Here is a 19,053-nt window from a genome sequence, read left to right as displayed (position 1 = left end):
CTCACACTTACTTGTCTGCTATTAAATAAATAAGTTTTATGAGTCAAGAGTCAGTTGAACACCCAACCCAGTAAACTTGTTATATTGGAATTACTATCCCAGTGCTGATGATACTGTCCTTGTCAAGAGTGCCGTATTAATAATGTGACCTTCCCAGCTCAATAATATGATTTTTCTGAAGTTATTTCTTCTGGGACAATTGTAATGAAAAGGCTACAACTTTTGTAGTGAGCAGGTAGTAGGTGGGACAGCAGTGGTTGATATTTGGTTTGCTTATTTTTCTCAAAAAAACTTTGAATTTTTAACATATAGAGATACTAATCACATCATGACATGAGTTTAATATCAAACATGGCAAAAATATTTTAAAAGGGAGAACATAAACTGCAAAACATATAATTATACTATATACAATCTATATAAACTTAGGATCAAATTCAGCCACTAGGATATGCTAAAGCATACATGGATATAAAATTATGAGGTAAAGGAATGTTTTTCAGATTTCTTAATTATAAGAGTTTTTTTTTTGTGGTCAGAAATTAATGTAATAACTTTATGGTGTTGATGTGAATTCAGACTATGATATAGTAGAAAAAGGCCACAATAATGGTTATGCACAATGTTGTCTAAAATAATTATTAATACTCTCAAAATACTAGGTTTAATATACTTGTGAGTTAAATACAATAATAAAAATTGCCAATGGAATAATTTTATACTTGGAAATGTTTTTGTATGTTTTCAAATATTTTTAGACATGGTTCTTGAGTTGATTTGTATTCCCATACAATATGGAATAAATATGCTTCAGGTTTATAACAATAAGTACAGGCATCTGAGAAAGTAAAATCATATTTGGTCTTACGATCTAGAGTAATATAGTTATTATTATTATTATTATTGATCATGAATTGAGTATGATGGAGTGTTTTAAAGGGTATATATTTTAGGTTCAATGAGATCATATATTTTATATTGTGATTTATAAAAGGTGGGAATTACAAATGTTCCATGAATTTGCAAATATGTAGGAATCAGGAATTTATTTTTCTTTGAGGACCTTGTAATGCAGTTATTAATGAGAATAATACATTTAATTTCAAAGAATTGTTAATTTTATAATATAGAGAAGATTTTAATATATTTATATCCACTCTGACTATAGGGGAGTAACCTTATGGTACATTTAATTTAGTAATAATTTGATCAGGGGAGTTATGCTTATCATTAATAAAATCTTGAGCACTTGAGTCAATAAGCAGTGGAAACTGGGATTTTTCTATCACCTGGTTAATGAAAATATTAGGATTCTTATAAATGGGTTGAAATGGCAGGGTTATTTGACCTAAATGTAAAACTTTTGTTACCTTTTGAAAATGGTCAGGGTGTTATTTGATTATAAACTATTTTTTCATCTTTCACTAGAATTAGGTATAAGATAAGGAACTGCTTTTGGATTGCAGTTTAATGTTTTAAAATCTCTGTGCCAAATATCTACCTTTGCTGGGTGCTATGTTACTGAGTTTGCATAAAATATATGGTTCTTATAAGCCTGGAAGCTCTTGTTATTAGATAGTATACATTAAATTATGGTAAGTTGATACCACCTTGTTGGTTATGTGAATTAATTTTAAATACAAAATTATAATACCCTTCGGATACCATAAAATTTTAGATAATTTTCTGGTTAGCTGATTATTTTTCTTTTAGGAATATTATGTATAATAGACACAAAATGAAACTAAAATCATGGAAAGATATTTATTTTAATAATAGCAATTTAGAAAGGAAATAGTAGAATATAGATTGTCATCTCTACACATAGTTGATGATATTTATGTAAGTTGTATGTGCTTTTTGGAGAATGTTTGTATGAGTAGATTAGCAAAATTGATAGCAAAATATTTGACTGATTCAGACACAATTAGACCTTCCAGTCTGCTGAAGTCAATATTAAATACTCTGGATTTAAGAAAAGTAAAAAGATGGAATTAAAGTATATGTAATCGAAATTTTGTAAATTCATTTATAGTATGAATTATTTTAGGTAAATCCACCTTAGGACAAGTTAAATATATATTTATGTCATCCACAATGGCAGCTATTGGTATTTTAAAACTTAAAGGAGATGGAATAATGTAATCTGTAGATTGGATTAGAGCTAAGAATAAAACGTCAATATAAAAGCTAAATATGGAGAAAGAGTGAGGCGTTGTATTACTCCATTTTTAATAAAATATGACTTTGATAGTACCCTAATATTCTGAACAAAAGCAATGGTGCAACCAACATTTTGTAGAACATGAAAAATGAAGTAAATGTTGATTCTGTCAAATGTTTTTGATGTATCAATTGAAAAAGCATAAACATTAGCTTGATAATTTAAGTTTAACAGTAGTAAACATTCAAATGCTATTGTTTGACAGTGATTTGTTTACCAACCAAAAAAAAAAAAAAACAGTGAAATGGAGACATTATGGAGGGTAACACTAGCTTCATTCTCTTGACAAAAATCATTGCATATGTTTTTATATCTAAGTTTAATAAAGCTATGGGTCTAAGGTTAGTAACAGATTATTGTTTACTGAGTTTTTAGGAATTATTTTTTTTATTTATTCAGGTAAATATCTGATATACCATTTTAACTTATGAAATTAAATACAATTAGTAACATTTTGGATAACTGATATTCAATGTTTTTTATAAAATCCAGAGGCATAACTTTCGGGACCAAGCACTTTTCCAAATGTTAACTTTTTAATATCTTATTTTATCTTAGATAATTATATTGGCTTTTCCAAGATGTATTTATTATAATTGTTTGGTTCATAGAATTTCAATGGACTAAAATGTAATTCTAATGGATTAAGGTAAAAATCTAAGTAGTAGGATAGCAAAATTGATGTCAAGATATTTGATTAATTCAGACACAGGTCTCCTCCTCGAATAAATTTCAAAAAATTTTCTGAAAATGGAAAGTATTTCAGAGCCTTCTCATTAAGCTGAGCTATTATGTGTTATTTCCTGAATCACAGCAGATTTTTTTCTTATTTATAAATAGCTTAGCTAAAAATTTGAATGGGGTTTGAGCCCATTCTGAGTATCTGGCAAGGACTAGACATTCGTACAATGATAGCTGAAAAAGATATAATATATTTACCTTTTTATTACATTCTTTGATCCTGTCCTCTATAATTGGATGATAAGTTATTGGTCCAGTACTTTCTGCTCATCTTTCATATGGATTTCTTATTGTTTATGTGTTTTCTTATAATGTGCTTCTTTACTGTTTAAGTAATCCCTTAATTGTGTTTTAAAGGAGGCCCTTTGAATATTGATTTTTAAGTGTCTAAGGACATAGTTTGTAAGAAATCTTTAAGAAGAAATTTTTTATCTTCTGTTATCTCTCTCTTGTTTTTGAGAGGAAAAGGTTAAGCATCCAACTATTCATTTTGGAACTGGTACTAGTGTTTGTATAAAAATGCAGAGAGAGATCTAACTTAAATAGTAAGAAATTGTCCAAAGTTCAGTGAGAAATGTATCTATATACCTAAGAGGGGTGTTAGAGATAAAAAAATAATCTGTCTTTGACCATTACTTATATCTAGGTGAGTAGTAGGCACATTTATTAATTTTAGTAGGAACAAATTGTATTGAGTCAGACAGATCTAACTCCATTTGAATTTCAAGTATGAACTGAAATGCATTGTAATCATTTGTGATGACTGGGTAAGATCTATCACAATTTATGTCTATTATTGTGTTCCAGTTCCCACAATGATTTTTAAATTTGCTCAAAATATGTAATATCTGTGGGAAGCATATAAATTATGTAATAAAATAGGCAGAGATAAAGAAGATAATGAGCATGTAATATAGCACCATCTTTCATTGGTATCATATCTTGATTCTAAAATACTACCTGCAAAGGTATTAGTAATTATAATAGCAACTCCTTGTCTAGTGGTACAGTTTTCTGCTAATTCAAAATATTTAATCCTTTTTTTCTACAGTTTGGCTATTGATTTATAGTAATGTACATTTCTTGTATGAAACTTAGGTTAAATGTTGATTTATAAAAAAGATGAAAAAAAAGGAAATTCACCCCAGGGATCACATCAGTTGCCCTGCAAGACAGTAGTCCAGGAAGTAAATAGTGTGGGAAGAAATAGCCAGGGAATTGTTATGGCTAGGCTTGTAAAGGCCCTAGGGCCGATAGCCTAGTACCAACCTATGAACCTATGAACCTAAGTTTCCTTTTGTTTGCATTTTGAATCTCCTTAAGATTCCAACTGTCTACAATTATAGTCATGTATATATTAAGTATAAACTAATAACAAAAATATATATTAAATTGGTACGCATTTTTAAATACTTTATTTTGTTTACATTTAGAAAATAAAACTATCCTGGAACATACAGTCAAACAGTATAGCAGCAAACTGAAGAAGTTAAGTTTTTTTAATTGTAAATATGGTAGTTAAAGGAGCAAAGAATGAGTCGTGTAGATTGATACTGAGGAAATTTCTTCTTCACCCTCCCTCCATCATGCTGAACCTTGAAACACCTAAATTGAGAAGAGAACTGAAAAAGCAGGATAATGATATTAGTAAGTTCAACAATAGGTAGCTAAGTGTTGTTATAAATTTTTTTTAATGTTACATATAATCCAATAATTAAATGTTAAAACTCTATTTAATTGTTAACATATCTAACTCCAAGGTTAATACTACCTAACATAACAACTAAGCAAGCATTAAAATGCCACAGCTTACTCTAGTAGCATCAATAAAATATTAGACAAACCAAAAATAAATTCACATTTTCTTCAAAAGTGTTATAGATGTTAAAACATTGAATTTAAGTGGCAACAAATAATCAACTACCACTTTGTAACTAACTAACTGATATAACAATCAAGTATCTGCTGATGAAAAACATTAATCTGTTATTATAAATTCAGTCACAGAGTGATAGTTCTCAGAGTCAGGAACTGAAATAAACAAATTAGGAATTTATATTTACAACTAGCTATTGTGTGCAGTTCAAATATTTCTGTTGTTGCTAGGTGATAAGTGATTATCCTGGAAGACTATACCGTTGCCCAGTGGAAAGAGAAGTATGAAATGTCCAGTCAGAAATTGTCAGACCTTCAAGTTCTGCCAGACTTAAAAAAACCCAAAATAGACATTAGAAAAGTTCTGATTATGATCACATTGAGCTTGGCAAAACATGAAATGTGACTTAAACATAGACTTGGCTCCTCATAAGTATTATCTTGGTATTTTGTGCCATTGAATGCAAAGGAGACCTTGGCAGGCTACAACATCTGAAATTTTATATTAGCACTTAATAGATACATATAAAATTGAGATCATTTTTGATGATCTCGTTTATAATTCAGAGGAAGATCCTGGACTATGGACATGTTGTAACCTCTCCAATTTATTGGCATTGGCTGTTTTCAAAGTATGTAAAACTTCCTGATAATTTGATAATTGTTTTCATAAATTTGTTTAGAACTGTTACATTGTGACCTGGATAATGCAAGATGAGCTCCTTCAATCAATACATGTTATAGAACGTTTGTTAGGAAGAGTGGCTAAGATATCTTTGAGAGTTTGTATTAGATTAGCTGTATAGAAGGATTTTGGCAATCTTCTTGTCAAAATGTTTCTTCTGTTTATGACTTCTAAATCCAGAAGTTTCTCCTCAATTGTTGGGATTTCAGTATTTATTGGTGACAATTTTATTTGTCTATTTTAAGTATTTTATCTTTAAAATCTGACATTCAAAACTCAGATAAATCCAGTCTTGCAGTAAAGTCACTGATGGCAAGATTAATGTTGGCAAGTTGAATCAAGATATTGTCAACCATTCTTGCAGTGGTTATAATGCAGACTTTATATCTTCAATAACAAAGGAATGCTTGAGGTTTGATTTGATTGAAGTAGACTTCTTCTCTTCATTTAGGTTATTGCCATGATGCTGCATACTTAAAGCTTCTTTTTTCTGGGGTTATTAACAAAAATAATTTTGTTTTAGTAATTGAAGCCTCTGTGCAATCATTGTCTTTTCACGTTTTGTTTAAATGGTAGGCTGTGAAGCTTTGGGTATTAGGATTAGCTCAATTGTAATTTTTTGTTCTTTTTATGGAGCTGTCTGGGCTTGCCTTTGCTATGGTGCTGACTCACAGTCAGTGCAAAAAACACAAGGTATTGCAGTAAGACATCAGACATGTTCAAAATGCTTTCTTCAGAAAATGATCAATACAAAACAGATTGGCAAGTAAGAAGAAGCAAATATTGTTTATGAAATGTGGATGAGAATGTTTAATATTGTTAAGATGCTTTTTGATTCTGAATAAAAATAGGAGCTGTAGTGTACCAACACCACAGTGGCAGTCTTGAGTCCCTGTTGAGTTTGTTGTCATCTGGGACTGATACATTCTCTTAGCAATTTACACTACACAATTTCCAAAAAGAGATATAACACATCTAATATGCACAACCAAAATAAATACAATAAAAAGGATGTTATAACACATCTAGACTACGCAATCACATTGGTTGGACTTATGATTTGCCTTACTAGCAAGTGATGATTTTGTGTATAAGTTTCTGTATTTTTTGTTTATGTAGCCAACAGAACATTTCTGTATTTTACTGTTTATGCTGCTGGCAGTAACATCAAGCAACTTTTTATCTTAATGAAATCATCAACATCAACCCCCTTTTTCCCATTTTCTACATGAGGTTTGGGTATTATGTCAAGTAGCACCACCTCTTTCTAGTCAGTGCCACTGTCCTACCTTCTCTGACACTCATGCCTACCACTGGTCTTCGATCACACAATCCATACACCTCTTTCCTGACTGCCTTCATTTCCACTTACCTTCTTCCTGTCTGTCCTAAATCTTCTTCACCAGACTGTCTTCTGCTTTTCTGCATATGAGCCTGATTGCCCAATCCACCATAATCTGTTCTCTTAGACCTTTTCTGTAATTGGAGCTACTTTAGCTTCTACTCTTATATCCTCATTTCATTGTCTGTCCCACAGTGTGCACCCTACCACTCATCTCAGGCATGTCACCTTCCATCACCTCTATCTTCCTTAACTGCTCTGCCTTTCCTGCCCAGATTTCTGTACCATATAGTAGTACTAGTAGCACCACTGTTTTGTACACCTAACTTTTCCGCTTCTTTGGCATTCTTCTGTCATACGCTATTCCCTGATACTGTGTGCCCAGTTGGCTGCAGCCCCTCTAATTCTAGCTTTTTCCTCCTCATTCAGACTTTACTTCTCCTCAAGCACCCTTCCTAGACATGCCTCTCAACTCCACAGTGCAACAAATCTGCACAAAGCTTAAAACAAAGTTGGGGACAAAGGCCCCAAAATAGGGACAGATTTTAAATATTGCTCTTATAGACTTAGAAAGTTGATAGAATCATTTTTATTTATTTATTTAGTTGACATTTGTTGACTGGGATAGTCCGACTGGGACAAAGCCCTTTTTCAGCAGAGGCCAGGGGAGAAAAGCTTTGTGTTTGTTTGCATGTAGTTTTTGAAAGATATGAAGTCTGAAGTCTGAATCTCAAATGCATTTCATTATTTAGTGACTTCAGTCTTAAGTGATTTACCACAAAACCACAAATTTTATGAGGAACAGATCAAAAATATGAGGCAAAAATCTGAACATTCTGCAAAGATCTGGACAGTTGGTAGGTATGCTCCCAGATATTTGAAGCTGTTAACTTGATGCACTGTTTTCCCTCTATTATTATTCTCAACTTCTTCTGATCTCCCTCATTTCTGCTATTTCAGCTGTCTCATCTGTACCCAGTTTAAGCCCATGTGCCTTCAGTTTTCACTCCATTCCCCTGTCTTTCCCTGAAGTTCTTGCTCAGAGTTTGCCTGTAATGCCACATTGTCGACATATAGCAGCTTTGTTGATCTGTCCCCTCTGAAATGTTTGCTAATGTAGTCCATCGCTGGTATGAACAGCAATGGGCTAAAAGCTGAACTGTGATGCACACCCACTCCCACTGGGAACCTGCACACCCACTCCCACTGGGAACCTATCTGTGAGACAGAACACTATTTCTACTTGAGCCACTGGATCCTTGTATGTAGCCTGAACTAATTCTGCCAATGTGTCTGGGACTTTGAACCATGGCAGGACTGCCTAAATCAGCTTTCTTGGTATCTTGTCATATGCTTTCTGCAAGTCTACAAATGCCCAGTTGGACTCTTTCCACACCTCTAGCTTCTTTTCAATTACTTGTCTTACTGCAAATGTTGGGTCATTTGTGCTACATTTCAGTTAGCAAATGAATCATATAAACCATGTCACCACTCCTATACAATACTGTTCAATGAAAGCATAGCCCCTTCCCTTGAAAAGTCTAGCACTGGGGCACTTAAGCACTCTAAGCCAACACTGGTAAAGCTTTCTGCTGAATATGCTGCCATTTTTGTAATTTTAATTTTTCATTATGAAAGAAACTTTTTTTTTGTTTTGTTGTCATTTATGCACTGTGTATTTTTATTATGCTATAAACCTTTTTTTTTTCCTTTTCTCCAGCATTTACACCTTAAGTGGGCATACACATATTCACTATCAATCATAGGGAATGGGAGGAGTTTGCTTTTATTTACAGCTGTGTTTTTGTGGCAAAACTCTCAACTTTTACCAACAGAATTTGGAACAAAGTAAAAAGTAGCTAAGGAAAGGCCTCAGATTAGGGACACATTTTAAATGTTGGCATTTATTATCTTAGAAATTCTAAAAATGATTTCCTATTTTAGGAGGAATGAAATAAAACATTGAGAAACATCAGAGGTGTCCCTACAAAATATGGACTTTTGAAAGGACTGCTTTGTGGTACCTCTCCAAACTCCTTGAATCTTGCTGGAAAATTGCAAGAGTAGGAAAGGACTGGAGCCTGTTTAGTGATGATGCAGAGATTTCCAAAACACTGTAGCCCATTCAATCCTGTGCAGACTTCTACTATTAGGAAGAGGTGGATGTGGAAAGGCAAATTGCTAATCTGTCACCTTAGGTTGTCACTTGGTAAATAGTTGCGGTTGGTATTTACAAGATCTTGTGCATAATGACAGACCACATTGAACTTCTTAGGGTAGAGTGGGAATTACAGATTTTGGTAAACTCCTGCAAACAAAGAAAAAGCAAATGAAGAGATACACCTCAGGGTCAATTGTAGTACGTCTAAGAATGTCACATTTCTCTGCAGTTTGGGTGCCAGTGATTCATTTAAAATTTAAGTATTTAAACACATATATTCTAAAACAAAAGACCTTCATTCTTGGCTTTAGAAAAATAGCCCATCCATTTACTGCCCTGCTTTCCTGGGTCATTAAGCTCTTTCATCCACTGGGAGCAGTTACTGTTGTTGTTTTCCTTTGATCTACTGGACTGCTCTTTAGTGGCAATTACATTTGCCTCTATGGCATGACAGCATCAATCCTGAACTTTTGTGTGTGTGTGTGTGTGTGTGCGTGTGTGCATATGTGTGTGTGTGTGTGTGTGTGTGTGTGTGTGTGTGTGTGTGTGTGTGTGTGTGTGTGTGTGTGTGTGTGTGTGTGTGTGTGTGTGTGTGTGTGTGTGTGTGTGATTTACCTCATCCATAGTCATTATGACCACAATTCACAGACATACCAGTGGAATGATATGGTGGATGGCATCTCATGCTTGCAGTTGACCTTCAGAACAGACCACATTCCATTTGGTGATTTAGTCTATTGAAACAATCACACATGAGGGACATGCCCTCATGGAAGCCATGCTATACACACAGCATCAGTCTGACCAAGTCTATTATGGCTGTGCTTGTACTGACCTGTGTCTCCATGAGAGCCCTGCACATATGCTGGGTAGCATTCATTGACAGTTTGGGATGGCAACCATGTCTGTATTGAGACCCAGTTCTCTCTCTCCTCCTCATGTTATCATTGCGACCATCTACCCTGACATCCCACACCCCATACAGGGACCTACGGAATACCTGTGAAGTGAATGATATAATGTAGAAAGTCTAATGCAGGTTATGTCACAGCATGATGGAAAAATGAGTCCTCCAAGTAAGGAGAAACAGGATGAGCAGGAGATATCTGATAAAGAAATATGGACATGGGAAAGAAAAAGTGATTAAATATGGTGCAATATTTTGCAAAGGTGGAAGCAATACTAATCAATACAAAAAAAAAAGGCAGCACCAAAGATATTTGAAGAGAAATATAGACAAAGACATCTGGAAATGGAAAATTTTACACTACAAAAAAAAAAAATAAATAAGAACAAAAAGGGGGAAGAAGAAAAGGGATTAGTAATGGAGAAGTTAAAAAAATAAAAAAAACGAAGTTATGGATTACCTGTAAATCGAAGAATTTATTATAGAACATCTAACTCTGATAATATCACAGCATGATAGAAAAATGAGTCCCCAAGTTAAGGAGAAATCAGTGGAGCAGGAAGCATCTGATCAGTTGCCATATGAAGATACTTTGGAGCCTTCAGTAGGAAACCAGTACAAAAGTTCAGTGGGAGTTACACAGCAAAGCAAAGGAAGGAACAAGAAACTGTGGCAACCCCGATGCAGTCAATGTTGTGGAGTGATAAGCCAGTGAGCTCCCGTATGAAAGAACAATGGATGACAAGTGATGAGAAGAAAATAAATAGAAAGTGAAGTTATGGATTACCTGGGAAGTGAAGGATTTAGCGTAGAAAATCCAATTCTGGTAATTTCACAGTATAATGGAACAGTAAGTCCTCAAATTAAGGAGAAACCAGTGAAATGGGAAACATCTGATCAGCTGCCACATAAAGATACTTTGGAGCCTTCATTAGGAAGCCAGTACAAAAGTTCAGTTGGAGTTGACCCCAAAGGAAGGAACGGGAAACAGTAGCAGCTCTGACACAGCCAATGTTATGTAGTGATAAGCCAGTGAGTTCCCACATGAAAGAGGATATGATAATGCGGGATGAAGCTGAAGAGAATATGTCACAGGAAGATGGTTTGGGACTTTCTGTAGAATGTCCACAGGAAATTGAGAACAAAGAATGTGCCCTTAGTTTAGAAGAAAGTTATCTAAGGGAAAGTTTGATTGATTTGATAGAGATGGATAGACATATTAAGATCAATGAAATAAATAGTTTACAGAAAGTCAATAAGGCCCAAAATGTTAGAAGTTTGATAAAACAAATGAACACTGTAATCAAGACTATTCGTAGAAATGCATGCAATATAACAGAAGTAAATGGGATATATTACTGTGTAGCTAAATTAATAAAAGATAAGTCCTACCACAAAAACACAGGACAGTAAGGGAACTGAAGGGGAGAAATCAAATGCCACCATGGAATTTTCAAATAGAGAAAACTATAAAGCAATTAAGACAAGAAGTGTCACTGTTAGAAGAGTACAGAAGAGGGGAGAGATCACAAAACATACTCAGAAAGATAGACATGATAAAAACAATGTGCAGCATCCAAACAGACCAGGATCTATTGTACGCTGTTGCAAAAAATAAACTAAAGAGATCAGCAGAGGCAGAGAAACTTAAAAGATATGCCTATAAACCTAAAGGAAAAGTACAACATAAGCAATTTATTGATGACCCCAAAAAGTTTTATAGAGAATTGGGAATCAAGGCAAAAGGAATAGAAACACTACGAAATAAAGAAAAAAATAGACATATTTTTGGAGAAATATCTATGAAGATCCAGTGGAATGTAACAAAGATGCTGAATGAATTGAAAAATTAAAATAAAGAAGTTCAAATGTGCAGGATATGAAATGGGATGAAGTAATTGCCAGAGAAACTGAAACAAAATTAAGAAAAACATTCTAAGTGGAAAACCCCAGCCCAGATGTAGTACCTGACTTCTGGCTAAAGTGCTAACATCTTTACATGAAGATTCAGCCCTGTGTAAGAATTATTTATATATGCACCCTGAACAAATGTAAACCTGGTTAACAACAGGAAAAATGCCATTCCTCCTTAAAAGTGAACCTGCAAGATTTCCTAAAATCTATAGACCAATAACTTGCCTTTCTACGATGTATAAACTATACACTAGAATTGATATCAATACAGTTTATAGTAATTTAGAAGAAAACTCAATCATGACAATAGAACAAAATGGTAACAAAAGAGACTCATATGGAATAAAGAATCATTTGTTGTTAAATACAGTCATAATGGAGCATTGTAAAAAGGGGGAAATCTAAGAATGGTGTGGATAGACTACAAAATGGCGTTTGACAGCATTCCATATTCATGGATAACAGAGTGCTTACAAATATATAAGATGCACCCTGCATTGATCAGTTGCATTACAGTGACTATGAAACAGTGGCAGACCACTTTGCAGTTAAGCCATGATAAAGAACAAATTATTATCCCAGGGATAAAAATTCAAAGGGGGGATATTCCAGGATGGCTCTTTCTCTCTGCTGCTCTTCTGTCTTGCCCTTAACCCATTAAGTTGTCTACTTAACAAATTAGGTCATGGCTACAATTTGGCTCCAAAGTGTAAAGACTTCTCATATTCTTGTTGTGGATGAATTAAAACTGTATAGTTCATCAGATGAGGAACTAAAAACACAACTACAAGTGGTCATAACTTTCCAGCTGTTATAGGAATGTCATTTGGTCTTCACAAATGTGCAAAAGCAACTTTTAAAGCAGGAAATCTGCAGCACCAAGAAAATATCAGCCTGTGACAGATATGTGGTATAAAGGAAATTGAGCAGGAGGGAGAGTATAAATACTTGGGAAATGAAGGATCAACAATAAAACATGAAGATATGCAAATAAAACTTAGTAAGCAATATTTCAGACTAAATTTAATACTGAAAACAGATGTGACATTGAGGAACAAAGTTCAGCTATAAACCAAAAGTATCTTCCTTTCCAAATTACAGTTTTGGGGTGATTGAATGACCCCAAAAGATATTGGATCAGTTGTAAGGAAAACAATAAAAATGTTTCATGCTTATCAAATGATTTATAAAAATAAGCATATACCAACATTATATATTCCCCATTCTGAAGGAGGTATGGGCCTTCCTGTAATTGATTCCATGTATAGGCCTGCAATCATAGGACTAAATGCATATCTGCTGACTTCACAAGATTCATAATGAAAGTTTTAAAATGTGATAATGACAAGTTTAAGATGACTTTCCTGCAGTTTAGCAGACCCATATCGGTGTCAAGTGGGAATGGAAATCAAACCAGAAGTAGACAAAAATCAGGCAGCAACTAAATGTGTCAGAAAACAAAAGAAAGAATATAATATGAAGGTTCAGATGAGAAGGCAAGAAATGTGGAAAATGGATAAATATAGTTGCAAGTACAGAAAACTCGTGGAACAACCTCATGTCGATCAGGCTCTAATGCAGGAATGGTCAGGGAGAGGTGAATTTAAACTAAAAGAAGAAAGGTTAATATTGGCAGCCCAGGTTAGTGGACTATGTACACATTGGTTTACACAGTCCATTGGATATGTCAGAGAAACAGACAAATGCACATTTTGTAAAACATAATTGGAAACATTCACACATCTTGCTGCTTGGAGAGATACACTAATGGCAGAAGGCCTAATTACTGAAAGGCATAATAATGTAGCAAGACTGTTGCATTGAGGATTGTGCAAACATTATAATACTGAAGTAGCTGAGAAGCATTTGAAACATGAGCCACAAAGCATTATAGAAAATGATGAAGTTTATCTCACAGGGGATCACCCATTACTGACAGTACTAAAAATAGATGTGAGAAAACCAGATATAGGAGTCCATGAAAAAAAAGACAAAAGTAGCATTGATCATTGAAATTGCTAAACCCTTTGATTACAGTGTCTTATGTATAGAGACATAAAGTCATAAAATATAAGTATGAAGAGGAATGAGGGAGTACGTATTAGTGGTATTTGCTCTGATGAAGTCTCTTACTGACTGAGATGGGAGTGCTTAACTTTGTGTATGGTTTATGATATTAAATCGTTTTTTTTTTACTTCATTTGCCTTTTTTGATTTTTGATTTTTTTGCCCATTGGATAGTACTGGCATTGGTACTGGACTTAGCACAGTTGTGTGGGGTCAGTTACTCGCCCAGGATGGCTTTCTATGTTTATTAACTTAGTGAAGCAGGTTAACATATAGTGAGTGATTCACCTTCTGTTCACATATTATTTAACATTTTCAGAAACAGTCTGTCAGAAACAGAATGGGATGCTGTGAACAAGGTACTACATTTTATTCCTTCAGAACAGGGAGTCATCATCCATGCTTTAAACACATTTTGACTAATACTATCTGTGGAATTCATAAAGAACCCCACCATAGACATTAAGAGCTGTAGTAAAAAGGAACTGTTAGTGGAAAATATGATCTAGAGACCCATTAGCTGCAATCAGGATAGATCTCATTATCGGCCAATTTGTCAGTCTCTGAAATGCATGCTTTGACCACCAGTGCTTATTAGCACTTTTTTGCGGTAGTCACCACTGCTGGCCCATGCATTGCCTTGACACAGGTAACCCCCCCGTTATCCTCCCACACACTTTCAAACACATACACACACACACACACACACACACACACACACACACACACACACACACACACACACACACACACACACACACACTTGCCCGTATTTCTTTTGTGCTGCAAAAGTGGTGTTCTATTAACTTTTTTAAGTGAGTTTATGGTAATATTTAAAAAGTATCCCTGGTGTCTAGCATATCCCAGATTATACATCTTTTTTGCTGCAGAACTATTTGTTCTATTAACTTTATATGTGACTTTATATTAATATTTACATGCCCCTGGTGTCTAGAGTTCTCTCACAATATCCACGATCTGGTTGTTTTTCTTGGAAAGTTTAGCTGTATATCATCCCCTCACATTTCAACACACACATGCATTTATTACACACTTGAGACCACTTATCCTTCTGCATACACTCACACATGCAGCCACACACACACACCCACACATACACATTATCACTACCTGTCTGCTAAACTCCCCAGCACTTCCTTCTAACATGCTCTCACCTATTGAAAATACACTAACCTTTGGCTGAGTTAATTAACTTGGCTGGCAGAACTGACTTACACAGCTAAGTTATTCTCTACGTCAGTCAGTCAACATTGTACATGGCTCACCACAGACATTTCTGGTGGAGAACACATGGCTAATTAACACAGGCCACTGCCCTTGAATCCCTTATTGGCATGTAACTCAGCAAGGAGACAGACCACAGCAATGATCCTATAGACCACATAAGATCGCTGCAGTGAATTTGTCTCTGAATCATAGAGGGCTTCTGCCATGGATAACAGCCCATGTTAAGGCTTACCTCTGCCTGCATCCCTTTCTGAATATAGCCTTAGGTCTTTTTATTTAAAGTTATATTTGCCGGATTTAAATAATCACTAAAACAGTTCTTATAGCCTGAATTGTCACAAAGTAGTAATGGCCTCTGAAATTCTTAGTCAGCTATAACTATGTATTTTAAGAAGGTCTCCAGCAGAAATTAATTATAATAACTTTACTTCTTTTCAGTGCAAAACAATAAAATCTTTGGCCTGTAATGCATGAATTAATATGAAAAATGTGCACAAAAATGAACCACTAGAGATTATGGCACTGTTTTTTTCATAGGCTATCTAAATGGAGTGATTTCTGGTGCAGAAGTTTATGATGAAATTTATGAAATTGTCTTTTTTACAAATATTTGATGCTACTGTTCATGACGGAATTAATTTTCCACTTTACAAATTCACAAGAATTAAAACTATATGCAATTTAAATGTTAATTATTTCATTTGTGTTCACTTGGTGGTGCATTTCAATGCATTTTAAAGCTAATTGGTCTGTTATTTGAGTTAGCTGACATAAATGAGCACTAGATGACATCAGCAAGAGCTGCAGAACAAGGATGGATAAAAAAACTTTGCATATTTATTTAAATAGCTATAGCCATGTCTTTGAGTCAAAACATTTACATTCAGCATAATTTATTCAGAGATGAAAGCATTTTTTACATCTAGCAATATTAGCATTTGTTTGAAACATGACAGTCATTCACTTACTACAACTACACCACTCAAAAATGGAATACAAGTCAGGAAATAACTTTTTGAGTAAAGTCTCAGGTTAGTAATAATAATAAAGAAAAAATAATATATGCATCTGTTTGGAGGCTGTTCTTTTTAATAATGTTTGCACTTATAACATTACCGTCTTCAAAAACATATAAGGGGCAGCCATGGAGATTCTTAAAGCCACAATTTCTGTACACATTTACAGAAGCCTATGGAAAGAAATGCATTTTTACAGTGAAACAAATGCATATTTTAAATACTTTTGTGGATAGGTGAGTATTATGTGGCTCTAAAATCACAGTCCATCCATAAGGTAATTTTTAATACTGGAAATGTTATACAATGCTTATTTTAATTCATCTAGAATAAAAAGCTTAGCTCAATAACTTGTGTGGTTTCATGCTTTTTTATTTCTCCATATCTTTAAGATTTCTAATTCTATAGGTTCATAGGTTCATAGGTAGGTACTAGGCTATTGGCCCTAGGGCCTATATAAGCCTAGCCAAAAATGTACCCTAGCTTTCGCCACCCATGAAAAATATGTTCCTGTGCCCCTGTCGAGCAGAGCCACAGAAGTGATCCCTGGGGTGAATTTCCTATTTCCCATCCAATCATCAAAATTTTTCTTGAAGAGTGCTAATGAGGAGCTTTGTTTGATATAGATAGGTAGTCTGTTCCAGAGTATGGGAAGTCTCTGGGACAGGAATCTATCCCTCCAGCATGTTCTGTTTATTGTGTTGACAAGGTTTAGGTCCCTAGAGCATGTAGCTGGAAGGGATTGGGATTTCTTTGTGTGGAGCATGTCCAACAGCTCTGGGTTTGACATAGCTTTGTATGTTAGGCAGAGATCACCTCTGAGTAGGAGATATGCGACGGAATAAAGCTGGAGTTTTTTGAGACAGTCTGCGTAGGGCATCTGTTTGAGGCCAGTAATCCTCTTTGTGAGATATACATGTACTCTATAATGTGTCTAATAAGTGATGAGTAGAGGGGAACAATGACCTTTTTTTTCTGGATGAGAAACCTTTTGTGATGAGGTGAGCCACGTAGAAGGATTTCCTGACCACTGTGGTGATGTGATTATCAAAGGAAAGACTACTGTCCACCTGTGTCCCAAGGTTTCTTATCACATTTTTGGCATTAAGTAGACTACCAGCTATGTGGTAGTTCATGGGTAAAGAGTTTTTACCAAAGGGGATGACAATACACTTTTTGGCATTGAGCTTCAGGACATGGCTTTGACACCAGGCATCTGTCTCAGTGAAGCCCTTTTGTAGTATGTCCACATCGTTAGGAGTTTCGATTATGGCTCCTAGTTTGCAGTCATCTGCAAACTTTGTTAACCAAAGACCTTCTGTGTTAGCCTGTACTTCAGAGTAGTAGATACCAAACAGGAGAGGACCCAGGACTGAACCCTGTGGTACTCCACTTGTCACTGGTCTGAAGTCGGATATAGAGTCTGCTACTTTCACAGTGTGGGTTCTGTCCATGAGCCAGTTGGCAACCCGTCTTGTGACATAGGGATTTATACCTAGTTTAGTGAGTTTATCTATAATTCCAGAGTGGGGGATGGTGTTGAAAGCCTTGGTGAGATCTAGATAAGCTGTGTGAACCACATTACCCTCATCTATGGCTTTGGTGACTGCTTCAAAAAAGTCAGTCAGGTTTAGAAGACATGATCTGCCATTTACAAATCCAAACTGGGTAGGATCCAGAGTTTGGAGATTGCCAATGTCTTTGTTTATGAGTTCCATAATGATACGTTCCATGGCCTTGCAGACCAGACTTGTCAGGCTAATGGGAGGGTAGTTCTCAATGTCCGTCGTGGCTCCCCCTTTGTGGAGTGGGATAACTGTTGCGGTGCGCCATTCAGTGGGCACAAAGCCGGAGGTGAGGCTATGATTGAACATGGTACTTAGGTAGGGTGCCAGTCCATTCTGCAGTTCATGTAGAACACAGCCTGGGATATTGTCAAGTCCCATGGATGCTGTGTTCTTGGCTTTGGAGAGTCTGTTTTTTACCTGTGCAGCCGTGATTACAGGAACTTTGCATTCTTCCGGTATAGAGATGGGCCTTCTAGGGGGTGAGAGGGGGGGTAAAGTTAGCACTGAACCTATCTGCCAGGATGTTGGCAATATCAGTTGGTTCTCTATATATAGTGCCATTGTGTTGTAACTCAGAGCAGATCTGAGGGTTGCCATTGAGATTCTTGACATAGCTATAGAATGCTTTGTGGTTGTCTTAAGATTCAGTGGCAATTTTGTTTTCGTAACTAGCTTTGGAGGATTTTATGAGGGATCTCAGCTTCTTACTGAGGTTGACCAGGGAGTTCCTCCAGTCATGGGATTTTACTCTGTTTTGCAACTGTTTCTTTCTTCTGTTGTAGAGTTTGTTTATGGCAGAGGACCACCAGATTGGCTTCCTTTTTTTGGAGGATAGCATCTTGGTTCTATTAGGGATAGCATGATCCATGCACTCATGTAAGTGCTTATAAAGTGCATTTGTGTAGGATTCAGCAGTCATACCTCTATTGTCCGTCTGCATGGGTGTCATGAAGTTTACCACTTCTGTCTTAAGAAGTGTGAAGTTGTCTTTGGAGAAATTTTTACGGTGGTTTCCCTAATTGGGGGTGGGGACGGGATGTGGATGTCTAGGGTGATTAGCTTGTAGTCGGATCTGACCAACGAGGAATTGACCTCTGGTGTGGAACACAAGTTGCCCATGTTGGTAATGACCAGGTCTAGGATATTGCTGCCCCTGGTGGGGGTGTGAATAAGTTGATCCAAGGCGTTGGAATTTATTAATTCCAGAAAACATTGAGCAAAAGAGTTGGTACATGAGTAGTTTTCCCAGTTAATGGTGGGGTAGTTGAAATCACCCATTATTAGGGTGCTAGGTTGTACCCTAAT

At 35.5% G+C, this 19,053-nt stretch overlaps 1 long non-coding RNA gene across 1 annotated transcript in view; it reads right to left on the bottom strand.

Moving 5' to 3' along the window:
- Positions 1 to 4,352: 4,352 nt before the first annotated feature.
- Positions 4,353 to 19,053, bottom strand: part of LOC122801630 — a 191,521-nt gene continuing 176,820 nt past the window's right edge. Inside the window, exon 2 of the long non-coding RNA XR_006364771.1 lies at positions 4,353 to 4,570. This is a non-coding gene — a long non-coding RNA (uncharacterized LOC122801630). The remainder of the gene's footprint in view (positions 4,571 to 19,053) is intronic.

The sequence above is a fragment of the Protopterus annectens genome, chromosome 1.part0 (assembly GCF_019279795.1).
Source record: "Protopterus annectens isolate FY-2018-M chromosome 1.part0, PAN1.0, whole genome shotgun sequence".
Lineage (NCBI taxonomy): Eukaryota > Metazoa > Chordata > Ceratodontiformes > Protopteridae > Protopterus > Protopterus annectens.
This window is presented reverse-complemented; position numbering and strand designations above follow the sequence as displayed.